The 6,806-nt window shown below is 37.8% G+C and overlaps 1 long non-coding RNA gene across 1 annotated transcript; it reads left to right on the top strand.

Moving 5' to 3' along the window:
• The first annotated feature begins 892 nt into the window (after window positions 1–892).
• Window positions 893–5,431, top strand: LOC141410222 (uncharacterized). Its single transcript, XR_012434448.1, has 2 exons — window positions 893–1,000; window positions 3,467–5,431. It is a non-coding gene; the product is annotated as an uncharacterized lncRNA (long non-coding RNA).
• The last annotated feature ends 1,375 nt before the right edge of the window (window positions 5,432–6,806 follow it).

The following is a 6,806-nucleotide window of genomic DNA, read 5'->3' as shown; positions in this document are numbered from 1 at the left end:
CCAGATTCAGGCCATTCTCCTGCCTCAGCCTCCTGAGTAGGTAGGACTACAGGTGCCGGCCACCATGCCTGGCTAATTTTTTTTTTTTTTTTTTTTTTTTTTGTATTTTTAGTACAGACGGGATTTCACCGTGTTAGCCAGGATGGTCTTGATCTTCTGAGTTTGTGATCCGCCCGCCTCGGCCTCCCAAAGTGCTGGGATTACAGGCGTAAGCCACCGAGCCCAGCCCTTTTTGTATTTTTAGTAGAAACGAGATTTCATCACGTTGGCCAGACTGGTCTCGAAAACCCAACAACAGTTAATGCGTCCACCTCGGCGTCACAAAGTGCAGGGATTACAGGTGTGAGTCACCTGCTCGGCCATGGCCTGTAGCTTTCTTTTTTTGTTTTGTCCTTGTTTGGTTTTGGTATTAGGTCATTGTTGGATTCAGAGAATGAGTTAGGAAGTATTGCTTCCTCATCAATTTGTTTGAACACTTTGAGTAGAATTGGTATTAGTTCTTCTTTAATTGTTCAGTAAAATTCAGCAAGGAAGTCACCGAGTTCTGGGATTTATTTTTTATTTTTATTTTATTTTATTTTTGGGGAGACATTTTACTACTTTTTCTATATGATATGGTTTGGCTGTGTCCCCACCCAAATGTCAACTTGAATTGTATTTCCCAGAATTCCCATGTCTCATGGGAGGGACCCAAGGGGAGGTAATGGAATCATGGTGGGTTGTCTTAATAAGTCTCACAAGATCTGATGGGTTTATCAAGGTTTTCTGCATTTGCTTCTTTCTCATTTTCTCTTTCTGTCTGCATGTAAGAAGTGCCTTTTCGCTCCCGCCATGATTCCAAGGCCTCCCCAGCCATGTGGAACTGTAAATCCAATTAAGCCTCTTTTTCTTTCCAGTCTCGAGTATGACTTTATCAACAGCATGGAAATGAACTAATACACTACCGGATTAATTTTTATTGGTTTGTTCAGGTTTTCTACTTCTTCAAGATTTAATCTTGGTAAGTTTTATATGTCAAACAATTTATTCATGCCTTTCAGGTTTTCAATTTTTTGGTGTATAGTTAGTTGTTCATAACAGTTTGTAATGATTTTTTGTGTGTTTGTGATATCAGTGGTTATGAGTTCTTTTTCATTTCTAATTTTATATATTTTATCTTCTCTATATTTCATAGTCTAGCTTAAGAATTATCAATTTTGCATATATTTTTAAAATAACTTGTCTTTTAATTGATCTTTTGTATTGTGTTTTTAATCTCAATTTCACTTTTTTCCCGCTCTGATTATTACTAAAGTTTTCCTTCTGCTAAATTCAAGTTTGATTTGTTTTTGCTTTTCTATTTCTCTTTGTTGCATCATAAAGTTGTTAATTTAAATTTTTTTGATGTAGATGTTTAATGCTATAAACATACACCTTAGCACAGCTGTTGTTGTATGTTATAGATATTGTTATGTTGTGTTTCTGTATTCATTTCTTTCAAGATTTTTTTTTTTTTTAATTTCTTCCTTGACCCAATGGTCATTCAAGAGCATGTTGTTTAATTTCCATGTGCTTGTGTGGTTTCTAAGATTTCTCTTCTTATTGATTTATAATTTTATTTCTTTGTGTTCAGTAAATACACTTGATGTAATTTGGACTCTTGAATTTGTTGAAACTTGTTTCCTGACCTAGCATATGATCTGTTTTGTATAATGTTTCACATCTTGTTTAAAGAATGTGTATTCAGCACCAGTTAGGTGAAATATTTTGTCAATTTAAGTTAGGCCTATTTAGTCAAGTGTGTAACTTAACTCTGATGTTTCTTTGTTGATTTTCTGTCTGGATGATTTGTTTATTACTGAAAGTGTAATGTTAATAACCCCTACTATCATTGTATTAGAGTCCATCTCTCTTTTTAGATGTATTAGTGTTTGCTTTAAATACTTGAATTCTGTGCTGGGTACACAGATACCTGTTTGTTATATGCTGTAGCTAGGTTGAACTCTTCATCATTATATAGTGACCTTTGTAGTTTTTTTTTATAGTCTTTGACTTGTAGCCTATGTTATCTGATGTAAGTGTAGCTACTCCTGTTCTTTTGGTTTCTATTTCCTTATAATGTGTTTTTCCCTATCTTCACTTCTGGTCTTTGTTTTTCTTTATAGATGAATCAGTTTTCTTCAAAGGCAACATATAGTTTGGTCTTGTTTATTCATTCAGCCATTCTATAACTTTTTATTGGGTAATTCAATACATTTACATTCAAAGTTCTTATTGATAGGTAAGGATTTACCAAAGCCATTTTTTACTTATTGTCTAGTTGTATTGTATCACCTTTCTTTCTTTCTTCCTCTATTACTGCCTTTTTTTTTTTTTTTTTGGTTAAGATATTTCCTCTGAAAGTATGTTTTAATTCAGTGATTTTCTTTGTATATTTATGATATGTTTTTGCTTTGTGGTTATTGTGAGACTTACGAAAACATCTTAATGCTCTGTCGCCCAGGCTGGAGTACAGTGGTGCCATCTCGGCTCACTGCAAGCTCCTTCCCGGCTTCACGCCATTCTCCTGCCTCAACCTCCAGAGGAGCTGGGACTATAGGCGCCCGCTACACTGCCCCTAGCTAATGTTTTGTATTTTTTAGTATAAACAGGGTTTCACCGTGGTCTCGATCTCCTGACCTCGTGATCCGCCCGCTTCCACCTCCCAAAGTGCTGGGATTACAGGCGTGAGCCAACATACACGGCCCAATTTATGTAATTTTATATTGTCTATCTCTTTATAGATTGATGTCGATATTATTGATTTTGATAGATTTGCCTTTTAGTCTTCATGATACAATTATGAGTGAGTTACACATATAATTATAGTGTTAGAATATTCTGAGGTTTTTTTTTTCAGTATTTACTTTTACCACTAGGTTTTATGCCTTCAAGTGGTTTGTATTTGCATAGTAGCTTTTTTATTTTATTTTATTTTTTGCTTTTTTTCAGATTGAATAACTGTAGCTTTTTTTTTTTTTTTAAGATGGGTCTGGTGGTAAAGAGTTCGCTCAGTTTTCGTTTGGAAAAGACTTTGTCTCTCCTTCATGTTTGAAAGATAGCTTTTCTAGACACTATATTTGTGTTTGGCAGTCTTGTTTTTTAGCATGTTAAACATGCTATCCCATTCCATCCTTATGGTGGAATGTTAGTTATTAAGAAGCTTTTTTCCAGACAAATTGGAGCCCTTTATATATGTGCTTCTTATCTCTTGCTGCTTTTAGAATCCTCTCTTTTCTCTTGACATTTGAGAGTTTGATTATTACATCCCTTCATGTAGTTTTATTTGTGTTGAATCCAGCAATCTCTTACCTTTCTGTGTCTGGATATTTACATCTTTTTCAAATTTTGGAACATTTTCTGTTATTAATCTTTGAATACAATTTTTATTCCTTGCTCTTCCTCAGCTATATTTTGAATACTAATAATTTTTTTTTCTTTTTTTTAGACAAAGTCTTGCTCCGTCGCCCAGGCTGGAGTGCAGCGATCTTGGCTCACTGCAACCTCCGTCTCCCAGGTTCAAGAGATTCTCCTGCTTTGGTCTCCCAAGGAGCTGGGATTACAGGCACGTGCCACCACACATGGCTTATTTTTGTATTTTTAGTAGAGACGGGGTTTTGTCATGTTGGTCAGGCTCGTCTCTGACTCCTGACCTTGTGATCCGCTTGCCTCAGCCTCCCAAAGTGCTGGCATTACAAGCGTGAGTCACCGTGACCAGCCAAATCCTAATAATTCTTATTTTTATTTTTTTATTTTGGGGTAATTTAATTATCTGTATTTTGCATGTGTTCTTTATCTTTTTCATTCGCTTTTCTCCTCTGTGTATTTTATAATAGCTTATCCTCAAGTTCAGTAAGACTTGCCTGTGATTCATCCATTTTGCTTCTGAGATCCTGTAATAAAATTTTCAGCATAGCAAATATACTTTTTACTTCCAAGATTTCTGTTTTATATTTTAAATTATTTCAATTTTCGTTACATTTCTCTGACGAATTTCTGTTGCTTTCCTTTTTTATTTTGTGGATTATTGAGTTTCCTTAAACACGCTATTTTGAACTTTTGATCAGAGAGCTTGCCTTTCATATTCCCATCAGAATAATTCTGTCTCCTTGTTTATCTGGGAGGTTTGGGTTTTACAGTTCCCTGTTTTATATTGTTACTCTGCATTTACTTCTATGTCTTCATTGAAGGATTATTTATTACAGTTTTCTCTGTTTGGTTTGTTTCGATTTTTGGATATGTTTGTATATAGATTTATTTGCAATATACCTGTTGAATATATTTTTCCAAGGTCACTGCCTCCTCTTCAGCACTAGATGGCACCTTAACCCTGTGTTTACCTCAGCTCTAGCAAAAGTAAGAGCATTGCCTAGCCTGAATGGTAGAAGTCCCCCAGGGAATATTCTGGCCGTGTGGGAAAACTGGCTAGGAGTTTGTGCCTATAGGACTTGTGAAACTCCCTTTTTTTTTTTGAGACGGAGTTTCGTTCTTCTCACCCAGGCTGTAGTGCTGGAGGACAGTGGTGCCATCTCGGCTCACTGCAACCTCCGCCTCCTGGTTCACGTGCTTCTCCTGCCTCAACCTCTCGAGGAGCTGGGATTACAGGCACACGCCAGCATGCCCGGCTAATTTTTGTATTTTTAGTAGAGACGGGGTTTTAGCATGTTGGCCAGGCTGCTCTTGAACTCTTGACCTCCAGTGATATGCCCGCCTCAGCCTCCCAAAGTGTTGGGATTATAGCTGTGAGCCGCTGAGCCCGGCCTGAAACTTATCTTCTGTAGCTTGGTGCTGCTAGACAGCCACTCTGTTTTGACTTCTTCTTTGGCCAAAACACATAGGAAAGTTTTCCTGCCTGGAGATACTAGTCCCACCTTCTCCCCTGTATGTAGCTGTTTTCAAGAAGTTTTCTCCGTTCAGGCCCTCACAATAATTCCTGTGGATTATGGCAGGGATAGGTTTTCTATCAGGGAATAAAAGATGTAGAAGCTGGCGTCTACCTGGATCTACTTTTTCTGATGTAGTAATCTGATGAGTTGGGGGTGGAAGGACATTCTGTATGCTTGGTGCCTGGCAGACTGGGGAAAGAATGTTGCAGATATAAGTCTTATTCTCTTACCATATGCTCCTATTTTTTTTTTTTTTTTTTTCATTTCTCTGTGTTCCAGGGAACTGTCTTTTCCTCATATTTAAGTTCTGGAATATTGCTGGTGATAATCTTGGCAATGTGTATTTGGTTTTGATTTTCTGTAGTTGGGGTGGTGGGTAGTAAAGCCAGCTGGCTTCTACTTTCCCGTTTTGGCTTGTTATAGGTCTTTTTAGATTTTCTCTTTATGATGAGTAAATTTTGGTACCTTGTATTTCTAGAAATACGTGCATTGCATTGAAGTCATTAATAAAAGTTGTGTAACTCTTCCTTGTAGGCGTTTTTTATATATTTTTGGTGCTACTGGACAGCCATTTATATTTTTGTATATTTATATTTATATATATTTATATGTATACATATTTGTGTGTGTGTGTGTATATATATATATATATAAATGTATGACACTAAATTCAACAACCATTATTAATGTGCGTGCGTGTGTGTGTGTGTGTGTGTGTGTGTGTGTAAGGTTTGGCTGTATCCCCACCCAAAGCTCATCTTGAATTGTAACTCCCACAATTCCCACATGTTGTGGGAGGGACTCAGCGGAAGGTAACTGAATCATGGATTCAGGTCTTTCTCATGCTGTTCTCGCAATAGTGAATAAGTCTCACTAGATCTGATGACTTTGGAAAGAGGAGTTCCCCTGCACAAGCTCTCTTTCTTTGCCTACCATCATCCATGTAAGATGTGACTTGTCCCTCCTTGCCTTCTACCATGATCGTGAGGCCTCCCTATCCATTTGAAACTGTAATGCCATTAAACCTCTTTTTCTTCCCAATCTAGGGTATGTCTTTATCAGCAGCATGAAAACGAACTGATACAGTAAATTGGTACCAGTAGAGTGGGGCACTGCTGAAGAGATACCTGAAAATGTGGAAGCGACTTTGGAACTGGGTAACAGGCAGAATTTGGAACAGTTTGGAGAGCTCAAAAGCAGATGGAAAAATGTGGGAAAATTTGAAACTTCCTAGAGACTTGTTAAATAACTTTGCTCAAAATGCTGTTAGTGATATGGACAATAAAGTCCCGGCTGAGGTGATCTCAGAAGGAAATGAAGAACTTGTTGTAAACTGCAGCAAAGGTGACCCTTTCTATGTTTTAGCAAAGAGAGTGGCCTGCCTTAAAGATTTGTGGAACACTGAACTTGAGAGAGATGATTTAGGGTATCTGATGGGAGAAATTTCTAAGCAGCACAGCATTCAAGAAGTGACTTGAGTGCTCTTAAAGCATTCAGTTTTATAAGGGAAGCAGAGCATAAAAGTTTGACAGCCTGACAATGCAATAGAAAAGAAAATTCTATTTTCTGAGAAGAAATTCCAACCAGCTGCAGAAATTTGCATAAGTAACAAGGAGTGGAATGTTAATCCCCAAGACAATGGGGATAATGTTTCCAGGACAGGTCAGAGGTCTTCACAGCCACCTCTCCCATTGCAGGTCTGGAGGTCTAGGAGGAAAAAATTGTTTTGTGGACCAGGCCCAGGGTCTCCCATTCTGTGTGCAGTCTAGGGACTTGGTGGCCTCTGCCCCAGCTGCTTGAGCTGTGACTAAAAGAGCCAAGGTACAGCACTGGTTGTGGCTTCAGAAGGTACAAACCCCAAGCTTTGGCAACTTTCACATGGTGTTGAGCCTGTGGGTGCAC

The sequence above is a fragment of the Macaca fascicularis genome, chromosome 4 (genome assembly GCF_037993035.2).
Source record: "Macaca fascicularis isolate 582-1 chromosome 4, T2T-MFA8v1.1".
NCBI lineage: Eukaryota > Metazoa > Chordata > Mammalia > Primates > Cercopithecidae > Macaca > Macaca fascicularis.
Note: the sequence above shows the minus strand (reverse complement) of the source record. Positions and strands in the feature narration are given on the sequence as shown.